We start from the raw sequence: 13872 nt of genomic DNA, 5'->3' as shown, positions 1-13872 counted from the left end.
AACTAATCAAACTTTGTAAACATATCTGAGATGCTTTGTTTCTGCTGATCAGGATGATTGGGTGTCCTTTTTGCCGTTGGCTGAGTTCGCCCTTAATAATCGGGTCAGCTTGGCTACTTTGGTTTCGCCGTTTTTCTGCAATTCTGGTTTCCATCCTCGTTTCTCTTCAGGGCAGGTTGAGTCTTCGGACTGTCCAGGTGTAGATACTGTGGTGGATAGGTTGCAGCAGATTTGGACTCATGTGGTGGACAATTTGACATTCTCCCAGGAGAACGCTCAACGTTTCGCTAACCGCCGGCGCTGTGTGGGTCCCCGACTTCGTGTTGGGGATTTGGTTTGGTTGTCGTCTCGTTTCATTGATCCGTATAAGATTTCTGAGGTTATCAATCCTGTGTCATTTTGTTTGGCCCTTCCTGCTTCTTTTGCCATCCATAATGTGTTCCATAGGTCGTTATTGCGGAGATACGTGGCGCCTGTGGTTCCATCCGTTGATCCTCCTGCCCCGGAGTTGGTTGAGGGGGAGTTGGAGTATGTGGTGGAGAAGATTTTGGATTCTCGTGTTTCGAGATGGAAACTCCAGTACCTAGTCAAGTGGAAGGGTTATGGTCAGGAAGATAATTCCTGGGTTTTTGCCTCCGATGTTCATGCTGCCGATCTGATTCGTGCCTTTCATTTGGCTCATCCTGGTCGGCCTGGGGGCTCTGTTGAGGGTTCGGTGACCCCTCTTCAAGGGGGGGTACTGTTGTGAATTCTGTTGTTGGGCTCACTCCTGTGGTCATGAATGGTACTTCGGCTGGTTCTGTCCATGGACTTCCTCTGGTGGGTGTTTCTGAGTTTCCTTCCACAGGTGACAAGGTTAATTCGTTAGCTGCTGCTCTATTTAACTCCAATTAGATCTTTGCTCCAGGCCACCTGTCAATGTTCCAGTATTGGTTTAGTTCACTCCTGGATCGTTCTTGTGACCTGTCTTCCCAACTGAAGCTAAGTTCCAGCTTGTATTTCTTTGGTTTGCTATTTTTCTGTCCAGCTTGCAATTTTTATTGTTGTCTTGCTTGCTGGAAGCTCTGGGACGCAGAGGGAGCGCCTCCGCACCGTGAGTCGGTGCGGAGGGTCTTTTTGCGCCCTCTGCGTGGTCTTTTTGTAGGTTTTTGTGCTGATCGCAAAGTACCTTTCCTATCCTCGGTCTGTTCAGTAAGTCGGGCCTCACTTTGCTAAATCTATTTCATCTCTGTGTTTGTATTTTCATCTTACTCACAGTCATTATATGTGGGGGGCTGCCTTTTCCTTTGGGGAATTTCTCTGAGGCAAGGTAGGCTTTATTTTTCTATCTTCAGGGCTGGCTAGTTTCTTAGGCTGTGCCGAGTTGCATAGGGAGCGTCAGGCGCAATCCACAGCTATTTCTAGTGTGTTTGATAGGATTAGGGATTGCGGTCAGCAGAGTTCCCACGTCCCAGAGCTCGTCCTTCATTATCAGTAACTATCAGGTCATTCCGTGTGCTCTTAACCACCAGGTCCATTATTGTCCTGACCACCAGGTCATAACAGTACTTACAATTGCTCAATTTGCCCTTTTACTCATCTAATTCATATATTTTCACTACTAGAAACAGGAAGTCTCTTGTCCCTGAAAAAATCATTCCCCTCTTCAACTTCTGATCCTGCTGCTGTGCTCCTCCCCCTGCCATTGACTTTTGCAGAGACTTATGACTCATGTAGGAAAAATGTACATCTTGTTTCTACATAGAGCATAGAAGGATTCAGCTAGTCGGTTTTTAATCACCTGATATCATAAATTGTCACATGGTTCATGGACCTACTGTGACATGGGGTCGGGCTTACCTAGGAAGGTCGAGCTTAAAGGGAACCTGTCACCAGGTTTGGCCAATATAAGATACGGCCACCGCCTTTCAGGGCTTATACACAGTATTCTATAATACAACCTGAAAGATAACAAAAATAAGTTTTATTATTCTCACCCAGGGGGCCGTCTGGTCTGATGGGTGTCACAGGTCCGCGTCCGGTGCCTCCCATCTTCTAATGATTGCTGCCCTCCTGCTTGCTTCCTGGCTCCCAGGCATACGTATCTGCCCTGTTGAGGGCAGAGCAAAGAACTGCAGTGCGCAGGACTTGGGTCTCTCTGACATTTCCTGGCACCTGCACACTGCAGTACTCCACAGTGGACTGCAGTATTGAATGCTGTAGATAAGCTCTGAAAGGCTCCCGAGGAAGCCCATGCGAAACGCACATTGGGGCTGCACTACTCAGGTGACCGCAGTGGAGATTATGGGTAAGGGCATTATTTGACACCCTCAGAAACGTGAATGGATCTTAATGTGATACATACTTAATTTCTCAATGGGTTATATTGTGACTGGCCAGTTGGTTGTTCTGCCTCCCAATATTCTTATATTAGCAGCATTCTACATTCTGATACTGTGTTTTTGGATATACTGTTTTAGAAGCTGTATTGATCTATTTATTTTTTTGAGCAGTATAATTTCTCCTACCAGTGACATTTCTACCTAGTGCGACATTACTTCATACTTCATGTACTAGTACTTTCTGATGTAATGGTGTCTCTGTCCTCCCATCCATTTTGATACATGCGGCTTCTGGGTGTTACACCTGCAATGTCAGCTATTCCACTTTGTCTATTTGATTATTTTCTGTGGTTAGTTTGTGTTGTCTACTTGTAAATTTAAATAAATTATGATTTTGATTTTATTTGGGACTTTTGGTGCTCTTTTTCTTGTGTTGTCTGGACCGTAAGTTGTAGGCTGAATAGATATGACTGCAGGTACTACATCTTGGGCTGGAGCAGCTGATGTCAAGGCTTCCAATTGGGCATCCACTGTTTGTAGATAGAACAACATTTTTTCCCTTTCCCTTTCCGAGCACAAAAAGGCCTAGGGATCAGCGAGATCCATGACCTGAGCAAACCATCATGCATATGTATGGTGTAAGACAGAATTTCCCAAACTCCAGTCCTCACAGACCCCAGCAGGTCATGTTTTCAGGATTTCCATAGTGCTGCAAAAGTGAGAGAACTCCTGATACTTCCATCACCTGTGCAATACTAAGAAAATCCTGAAAACATGACCTGTTGGGGTCTGTGAGAACTGGAGTTTGGGAAACACTGGTGTAGGAGGTTCATGGACTCATTGTTTCACATCCCCAGATTTATCTATGAGTGGCTAAGTGGCTGCCTGGTTTTCACTGGAGCTCCAAATGGTAGAGTCAGGCTTGAGCTGCAGGTAGCCACCAAGTACCACTCCTAGGCGACTACCTGGGGTCAGACTCACAAACACAGACTGGACTCGAAGTAACTGGCAGGACAGAGTTCAGATCCCAAACTACATAGAATCTGGATCCTTGGGCAGAATGGATATTGACACTGAGTCACTGACAGGCCTGGATTCGAATACTGTAACAGGCTCCGACAGTACAGACTCTGGAATATTAGGACCGACACCAATACAGGGTCAAGAACCGTCTGAATGGTTACAGATTCAGGTAAATCCAGTGTAGCTTCAAGTGCATAGGACCATCAATGCGGCTTCAGAGTTCAGGTACACCCGATGCAGTTTCAGGTTTCAGGTATCGCCAGTGCGTCTTCAGATGCAAGGGAACACCAGGTGCGGTTTCGGGTTCATTTACCGCCAAGTGCATATTCAGATTCAGGCCCAGGCCACAGAAAGACAAGGGGTTCAGGTTCAAACCCTGGCCACACACTAACCAGGTGATCAGTTCACTTACTAATTACACAAGGTACTCGGATGGGGGCATGACAACAATCAGTTGCACTCATACTCTACGTTAGGAACTACAGGGGTTGCTCAAGCACTTCCCTACTGGGATGGGTGCCTTTTATACAAGATGCCTCCAAGATATTGGTTGATGGCATTTTCAAGGTGCACACGCTTCCCCTTTCAGAACAGAAGAGAGCGCACTCACGAGATGTGCCTCTGAGAGGCGAATGTGGCATGATCATGAAGAAAGGAGCAGGAGACGGGGATGTCACAGTGCGGTCAGGGTGGTGAGTATGTTGGCATCCCTGCATGGAAAGGGAAGAGGGACCATGCAGGAATGCTGGCATTAGTGTTACATAAACCTAATGGAAAACAGATTGCTATATATTAATCGGATAAACATTTTGATGGGAGTGCTTTTTAATGGCCGGCTTCATATCCATAACCTATGGTATATAAGGAAAGTTTAATGTTCTAGAATTTGTCAGCCAAGTCAATTAAAAAATACGCGTTAATTAACATGATTTTACATATTAATGAAAAATTGTTTAATAATAGGAAAAAATGAATGACACTGTCAGATTGGCTTGTTGGAGCCAATTAATAATTCTTTTAACACCTTATCGACCAATGACGGACAGAGCACGTCATGAGCGGGTGTCAGTTCACGCATCATGACGTGCTATGTTCACATGCATTTAAACTATCACTGCGTGCAAACATGCAGTGACAGTTCTGTGACGACAGCTGTCACTGACAGATGAGCAGGATGGGAAGAGGAGCGGAGACCTGCCATCGATACCCATACTCAGGGCGCTATAATCACGCAGGAGGTGTTGAAATGTTAGCACCTCCCCTTTGATCACAGCAGGAGCTCAGTGCTGCTAATGGCTGATACTCTGACAGTTTAACATCCTAAAGGCTGTGATCAGGTTGGCTCCCTGAGATGGGGGCCCAATCATTGTCATGACGACCCCTGGGTCACCAAGCTATGGAAAGCATCTTAGGCAGTGCTCAGAGCATGGTCTGTGATGCTTCTGTCAGTGCAGCACTGACAGATATAAAGCATTGCAGTGCTGGTGCATTGGCAGATGGAGACATTGACCTGTGATCCGGCCATGCTTGTCTTTTTAGGTGTGCACAAAAGCACGATTGACCACAGTTTGGGGCATTTCTAAAAAGAAGGACACCTCTGAACATAGGCTGGAGTGCAGAGTAACTTTGCTATCTCAATATCATGAATCGAGACCTCCGGTTATCATCTAAATCATGTATTTTGTAGATTTAGATGGAAATCCTAATGTAAGTGTACAGCGTAGAGCACAGGATAAATGTGATCTTAAATGGTTTGTACTGAAAATGTCACCAATAAAAGCTTCTACTTATTCCGCAAAAGACAAGTCCCCACCCAGGTTCATCATCTGTTAATAGATATATAGGGGATGTATACATTACTGGTAGTAGAAAGGCTCTGGAAAAGTGATGTGTCTCCCACCAAAATAAACCCAGCAAATTCTATGCTCCCAAATCCAAATATCCCCTTCTCCTGAGTACCACAGTGTGCATAATCCACAGCTAGCGTCTACATGTTTGGCATTACTGTAACAATGAGAGCTTGCCTAATTTGCGGGCTGATTGTCTCCAGAAACATAAGTTGGGCACAGTGTACGGGCACTACCATGTACTAGGCACTACAATGTATTGGGCACTACATTGGCATATTTGCATTTTCACTTAGCAGCTTCCATTGCTGGCAAAATCATCGCTACAATTGTAGATGAATTTGCAGAGGGGTGTAAGTTCCAAATTGTAGTCAGTTGAGGGGGGATTCTGCTGTTCTGGCACTAAGGTCCACCATTTATGAAGTATATGTGGTTATTTTTACCTATTTCCCATTGTGAAAATGTAAAATCTAAGTCTAAAACTATATTATATTGGTAAAAATTTAAGTTTTTTTTCTTCACTGCTCAATGGTATAAAATTTTGCGACACACAAGTGATGTCAATATGCTCACTACACCCACAGATGAATTAATTAAGAGGTGTAATTGTAAAATGGGGTCACTTCTGGGGGGTGCTGCTGTCCTTACAACTCAGTGGCTCTGTCAAAGTGATATGGCACTCACAAATGATTCCAGCAAAATCCGTACTCCAGTATCTCCCCCCTTCCATTCTGAGCTTTGCACTGTGTCTAAAAAGTAGTTTTTGACCATACATGGGGCACTGTTGTACTCAGCAAACATTGAATAACAAATTGTGTGATCCATTTTCTTTAATTAGCCCTTTTGAAATTAAAAATGTGCAGATAACACAAAATTTTAGTGCAAAAAATGTGACCTTTCATTTTTACAGCCCAACTTTACACAATTCTATGAAATAGCTGATTGTTTAACATGCTCACTACACCCCTAAAAGAGTTCTTCAAAAGGTGTAGTTTCCAAGATGGGGTCACTTCTGGGGGGGTTTCCATTTTTTAAGCACATTGAGGGCTTTTCAAATGTGACATGGCATCCACTCTAGATTCCTGCCATATTTGCATTCAAAAAGTCAAACAATGTTCTGATCTTTTCCAGCACTGAAATGTATCCAAACAGTAGTTTTCCCCCACATGTGAGGTATCGGAGTTCTCAAGAGAAATTGTATAATAAATTTTGGGGTACATTTTCTACTGTTACCCTTGTGAAAATAAAAAAAATTGGGGCTAAACGAACATTTTTGTGGCAAAAATGTGATTTAATATTTTCTTGGCTTACGCTATAATCTTCTGTAAAGGACCTGGGGCTTGAAGGTGCTCATCACACATCTATATACATTCCTTGATGGGTTTAGTTTCCAAAATAGGGTCACTTGTGAGGGGTTTCCACTGTTTAGGCACATCGGGGGCTTTCCAAACATGACATGCCATCCACTCTCGATTTTTGTGTTCAAAAAGTTTAACAGCCCTGCCATGCACCCAAACAGTAGTTTTTCCTTACATATGGGTTTCAGCATACTCAGGAGAAACTGTAAAACTAATTGTATGGTCCATTTTCTCCTGTTACTCTGTGAAGCACCTGGGGTTCATGGTGCTCACCACATATCTAGATACATTCTTTGAGGGATCTAGTTTCCAAAATGGGGTCACTTGTGTAGTTTCCATTATTTAAGCACACTATGGACTTTCCAAATGCAAACTTTTGTGAAGCACCTGGAGTTCAAGATGTTCACCAGAAATCTAGGTATATTCCTTGAGGGGTATAGCTTCCAAAATAGGGTCACTTATGGGGGGTTTCCATTGTTTAGGCATATCAGGTGTTTACAAATGTGTCATGGCGTTAGCTATCGATTCCAGCCATGTTTGAGTTCAAAAAGTCAAGAAGTTTTCTCCTACATATGATGTATCAGCATACTCTGGAGACAGTGCACAGCAAATTTTATGATCCATTTTTTTCCTGTTACCCTTGTGAAAACAACAAATGTGGAGCCAAAGTAATACTTTTGAGAAAAAAGTTTAACGTTAATTTCTTCCTTCCATATTGCATTAATTCCTTGGAAGCACCTGAAAGGTTAATAAACTTCTTGTAAGGGATTTTGAGTACTTTGGGTATTACAGGTTTTAGAATGGTGTCTCTTTTGAGTATTTTCTATCATATAGGCTATGATATATGATCCCTAAAAAATCTAAATTTTGTAGAAAAAATAAGAAATTTCTGATCAACACTTCTAACTTCTTAAAGGGAACCTGTCACCCCCAAAATCGAGGGTGAGGGGGCATTCTGGAATGCTGTAGATAAGCCCCGGATGTATTCTAAAAGATGAGAAAAAGAGGTTATATTATACTCACCCAGGGGCGGTCCCGGTCCCGGTCCGGTCCGATGGGTGTCGCGGTCTGGTACGGCGCTGTCTATCTTCATCAGATCACATCCTCTTCTGATCTTCACGCTGCGGCTCCGGAATGCTGTAGATAAGCCCCTGATGCCGGTGGCCCCAGCTCACCATCGAGTTGGGGGTGACAGGTTCCCGTTAACAATAAAATGTATGTTTCAAAATTGTGCTGATGTAAAGTGGACATGTGAGAAATGTTATTTACTAACTATTTTTTGTGACATAACTCTCTGGTTTAAGGGCATAAGAATTAAAAGTTTGAAAATTGTAAAATGTTCAAAATTTTTGCCAAATTTTGAATATTTTCACAAATGAATGAAAGTCGTACCGAACAAATATTACAACTATCATGAAGTACAATACGTCACAAGAAAAATTCTCAGAAACTTTGTGATCAGTTGAAGAATTATTACTTCATAAAGTTATACTGGTCAGATTTTAAAAATGAAGTTTAGCCATTAATGTACAAAGTGACTCTGCCCTGAAGGGGTTAAAAGATTCGCAAGATTGTCCAAGCAAAAGAAAGGTCAGTCTTAAAAAAAACTTGTAATTTTATATTTACCATAATAGTCACTGTTTGTTGTGCAAAAAATTGGCATAAACACTTGAGAAAAATGTATAAAACTTAGCCACTTAGTTACTCAGAAATCACACATACTTTTGAGATTTAAAAACAAAGCTGTCAAAGTGGTCTAAAAGAGAACATTATTTCTGGTGACAATAAATCATAATAAGCCTCAATAAAAGTTTGTTTTGTGTGAAATGAACAGTTATACTTTCAATGATAAACAAACCCCAATGCATCTTTTGTGCTACACAATGTTCATTTGGAGTCTAAGGGGTAAACGTTTCTCCAAGACTCGATTGTGACTTGTAGGATCGCTACTTCCAACAGGTGGCACTATAGAGTTCAAGTCCTCTTACTCTCTGAAGAGGCAGTTTGCATTTGATGTCTGTAATGCAATATAAGTCCGTGGTCACACTTATTATTGTGATGAGAGACACCTCGCAGGAGTATCTCACATCAATGCCGGCACTTGGGATCGGAGCGTTCAGCTGCATAGAAATACATGAAGCCGCACACTCCGGTAACGAATGCCGGCGGCAGTGCTGGCAATTGATGCGAGTTTCTCGCATCGCACTCAAAAGTGTGACCCTGGCCTAATACGTAGAGTAGACAACACATTTTCTTTTGAGGCACACTGATGGCATTTTTCGGTCAGTGGTATATATTTTTAAATGCAGCATTCTTATTTTATTTTTTACTATTATACTCCCTGTAGGTTTGAAAAACAGAAACACATGGGCTACTTGCACAGTGAACAAGTCTGTATGATCATGTTCACACACCACCAAGAAACCTGAAGACACAAAAGAGAATAGTAAAACCAAAAACACTCAGTTTGAAAAAATGTTGCAGTAATCCGCAAGTGCTAGTAAAAGATGTAAAATACAGGGTATTTGGTTGATACGTTTTTTGCAATTGTTAATTGTTCTCTTGTGTCTACAAGACTGGGGAGTTCCACCACTCCTCTTGGGCTATCTGCACAAAAGCTGTTCTACCCTGTATGCACACATGGATTTTTCCTCTCTGAACCCTGTTCACACAGGTTATATACAGATGATCAGGTTTTTAAATACATCAGATAGGGATTGCATACATTAGTTAGGACTGCTCTGATAAGGGTATACCGTGAAGATTGGTAGAGCAGCTTAGTATACATTTTTTGCAAAAAACGTATCAACCAAATACCCTGTTTTTTACATCTTTTACTAGCACTTGCGGATTACTGCAACATTTTTTCAAACTGAGTGTTTTTGGTTTTACTATTCTCTTTTGTGTCTTCAGGTTTCTTGGTGGTGTGTGAACATGATCATACAGACTTGTTCACTGTGCAAGTAGCCCATGTGTTCCTGTTTCCATAATTGTTCTCTTGTGTCTACAAGACTGGGGAGTTCCACCACTCCTCTTGGGCTATCTGCACAAAAGCTGTTCTACCCTGTATGCACACATGGATTTTTCCTCTCTGAACCCTGTTCACACAGGTTATATACAGATGATCAGGTTTTTAAATACATCAGATAGGGATTGCATACATTAGTTAGGACTGCTCTGATAAGGGTATACCGTGAAGATTGGTAGAGCAGCTTAGTATACATTTTTTGCAAAAAACGTATCAACCAAATTCCCTGTTTTTTACATCTTTTACTAGCACTTGCGGATTACTGCAACATTTTTTCAAACTGAGTGTTTTTGGTTTTACTATTCTCTTTTGTGTCTTCAGGTTTCTTGGTGGTGTGTGAACATGATCATACAGACTTGTTCACTGTGCAAGTAACCCATGTGTTCCTGTTTCCATAATTGTTCTCTTGTGTCTACAAGACTGGGGAGTTCCACCACTCCTCTTGGGCTATCTGCACAAAAGCTGTTCTACCCTGTATGCACACATGGATTTTTCCTCTCTGAACCCTGTTCACACAGGTTATATACAGATGATCAGGTTTTTAAATACATCAGATAGGGATTGCATACATTAGTTAGGACTGCTCTGATAAGGGTATACCGTGAAGATTGGTAGAGCAGCTTAGTATACATTTTTTGCAAAAAACGTATCAACCAAATTCCCTGTTTTTTACATCTTTTACTAGCACTTGCGGATTACTGCAACATTTTTTCAAACTGAGTGTTTTTGGTTTTACTATTCTCTTTTGTGTCTTCAGGTTTCTTGGTGGTGTGTGAACATGATCATACAGACTTGTTCACTGTGCAAGTAGCCCATGTGTTCCTGTTTCCATAATTGTTCTCTTGTGTCTACAAGACTGGGGAGTTCCACCACTCCTCTTGGGCTATCTGCACAAAAGCTGTTCTACCCTGTATGCACACATGGATTTTTCCTCTCTGAACCCTGTTCACACAGGTTATATACAGATGATCAGGTTTTTAAATACATCAGATAGGGATTGCATACATTAGTTAGGACTGCTCTGATAAGGGTATACCGTGAAGATTGGTAGAGCAGCTTAGTATACATTTTTTGCAAAAAACGTATCAACCAAATACCCTGTTTTTTACATCTTTTACTAGCACTTGCGGATTACTGCAACATTTTTTCAAACTGAGTGTTTTTGGTTTTACTATTCTCTTTTGTGTTTTCAGGTTTGAAAAACACTAGAAAAACCTATGCTCAAAACGCCAGTAAAAAAAACAACAACTAAAACCCTACTAACGAGTCCCCCCAAAAAATAACTTGTTGCATATATATAAATACGCTGACACTTTAATGTGTTATTTTTTTATGCACCTTTAGGTTATAATTCCACACTGAGTATTTGGTGAGTTTTTGATGTTGTAGTTTTATGCGGCTACTAACTAAATTTTCTACTGTTTTTAATCTTTGAACTTTGAGTGCGTTTTTCTTTCTCCGTTTTTAGAGCATTTTTGATGCTACCAATTTGGACTCTTTTAGAAAAGTCATTTTTTATGTTGAGCTGCTTTTTTTCTATACTTCCCAGTGTTTCCATTTGACAAAAATTAATTGATACAGTCAAGTATGGATTACATACGTTTTCAGTGCATAGTGCAGCAGCAACTCATTAAAAACACATACACATTTTTTATCTGCAGATTTTCTTCATCTAATGCATTCTTTGGGGAAAATCTACACACAAAACTCAATATACTCATAAGAGGAATTGACCTGATGCAGATTTAAAAAACCGACTTGATGAATTTTCTATAAATCCTCTCCACTTTGCTAAAACTGTAAGACACTGCAATTTTTTGTGCAGCGATAAAAATGAAGCATCAATAGCTCATCATGAAAAGAACTTAACCTAAAATGCCTAAAATGTCAGAAATTACAACTTTGTGAAGCCTACCCTTAGAAACCAAAATATACACTTTGCAAAAAAAAAAGTAAAGAGTAGAGACCATGCTACTTAGACAGTAACTATTCCTTTGTGCTTAAAGTGTAGCATTAGGAGCAACATTTGAAGAAGCCAGACAAAAGAGAAGGAAATATATTATTTCCATTATAGTTAATTGTATCTTCTTATGTGGTCACCTAACATGTTTGAATAGGTCGAAAATACCCTCAAAAGGAAATGTGTGAATAATCTTATTATTTTAGCCTGAAGTGAGAGACAGTGTTGACACAGCCTATGTCTGCCACCATCCACATTAGCTATGCTTTTCTAAAGGATTCTGATTACTGGATGTTTGAAACCTTTTAGGAAGACTCCAGTAATGGGAATTGAAAGACGAACACATGATAATGAATAGACCCATGAAGAAAGTGATGATCATACTGCATAGTACAGGTAAAATTGCTAGACGATAGAAAGGGTTTGGGACCAGTGCTGAAGAAGCCACATATAGTTAAACACATATGATTTGTTTGCTTTTCATACTGGTTTTACAGGTGCTTTCCTCCTTTATCCGATGCTCTTTACAATTAAGAGATCAAAGAAATCTGACATGGTTTAGATGACCTATTAACCTATGCTGGAACTGTGTAACCAGTAACTAAGCGAATGCTTAATTTTAAGTACATGGGAATCAATATGTTGAGAATGTTTTTTCTTTTGTTCGTTTGAAGTGAATGGTCACTTTTGCAATTCTTTTATTTTTAGGAGCAACATTCCATCATGATGTATTTTATAAACATATATAGTTATTGGATTTGGGAGCTCAATGTTTCTATTGCTGCACTCCAAATTCTGTTTCACTGAACACAGTAATAATGAGTAGAGATGAGTGAATATGTTCGGAAAACAATCGCCAAACATAAATTCAGCATGGATATGGTACATTCGGATTCGTGATCGCCGGTAACACGAGCGTTTTTCTTAAAATCGGAAAAAGTCAGTAACATTCGGTAAATAGATAGAATAAAGGTCGGCAATTCATGTGCCGCGTTCAGTAAAATCACAGTGTGACAGGTTAGAATAGAATAGTTACTGTAGACTAGATATGTACACATAGAAAAATAGATATATAGATGTCAGTGACACACACATATGTATATGTATATGTATATACTGTGTAATACAGAGATAGATAGAAGAAAAGCCGGCAAATCAGCAGCCGTGGTAGTGTAAAATCATAGCAGGAGCCGACAGAAGAGATGGATTACACACAGTAAATACAAATAGAATAGGTACTGTAGATATATAAATGTCAGTGACAAATACTATTAGAACAGTGTGTGTGCAGCTTACTGTACATCTATTTAATAAAAGATAATTTTTCTGAAATAAATGGCGTGGCCTCCCGCATAATTTTCGGAACTAGCAGAGGGAAAGCTGATGGCTGGGGGGCTGATGGTTACAGCCTGGGAAGTAGCCTGGGGTAATACCCATAGAGCTTCCCAGGCTATTAATGTTGGCTCAAAGCTCTATACTTAGCCTTTACTGGCTATTAAAATGGTGGACCCTAAAAAAATGATATAATTAACAACCAGCAAAGGTTATGCGGACAGCTGCGGGCTGATATTAATAGCCAAAGAATGAGCCATGGATATTGGCCCCACCCAGGCTAAACTCATCAGCTCTCAGCCGCCCCAGAAAAAAGCACATCTCTAAGATGCCCCAATTCTGGCACTTAGCCTCGCTCTTCCCACTTGCCCTGTAGCGGTGGCAAGTGGGGTGACAGTTGAGGGAGTTGATGTCACCTTTGTATTAATCCCCCAGAAATGGATTACGGCATGGAGCAGAACAACAGGCGGGTATGGAATATTAAAAACAACCAAAGGCGCTGCACATTCCTCGGTCCTCCTCCTGCTGCAAGTACACGGACACAACTACAAGAATGTCCAATACCAAGTGTAAAAACACAAAGACTATATATATGTATGTGATCGCGCTGGAGGTGCCGATAAATCTGATATACAAGGAAAAACTTACTGTTTGGAAAAACGTTCACACTATGCTTAATTACCTAGTTAGAATTTGGCGTCTGTTTCCCACATGTTTGCGGTTGCTGGGTTTTCCTATTAATTCCGGTGGTCTTCCCAGATAGATACAAAATACTATTACTTAAAAATATGCGAGGAAGTGGGTGTTGAACTGTCCCGGCCGGTGACAGTCACCCGTTACCTCACATGCGGTGTGTTCCGGGTCTTCAGCGATGAAGCCGCGCTTCAGTAAGCAAATTGCCGGCGAGGTGCAGTAACGCTGCAGGACCTCGCGTGACGTCACATGCACGTGGTGCTCCACGTGATCGGCTGACGGAATGCACCTAGGACCAAAAAGTCTCTCC

Source organism: Ranitomeya imitator, chromosome 2 (genome assembly GCF_032444005.1).
Source record: "Ranitomeya imitator isolate aRanImi1 chromosome 2, aRanImi1.pri, whole genome shotgun sequence".
Lineage (NCBI taxonomy): Eukaryota > Metazoa > Chordata > Amphibia > Anura > Dendrobatidae > Ranitomeya > Ranitomeya imitator.
The sequence above is the reverse complement of the archived record's forward strand: the minus strand, read 5'-3'. Positions refer to the sequence as shown.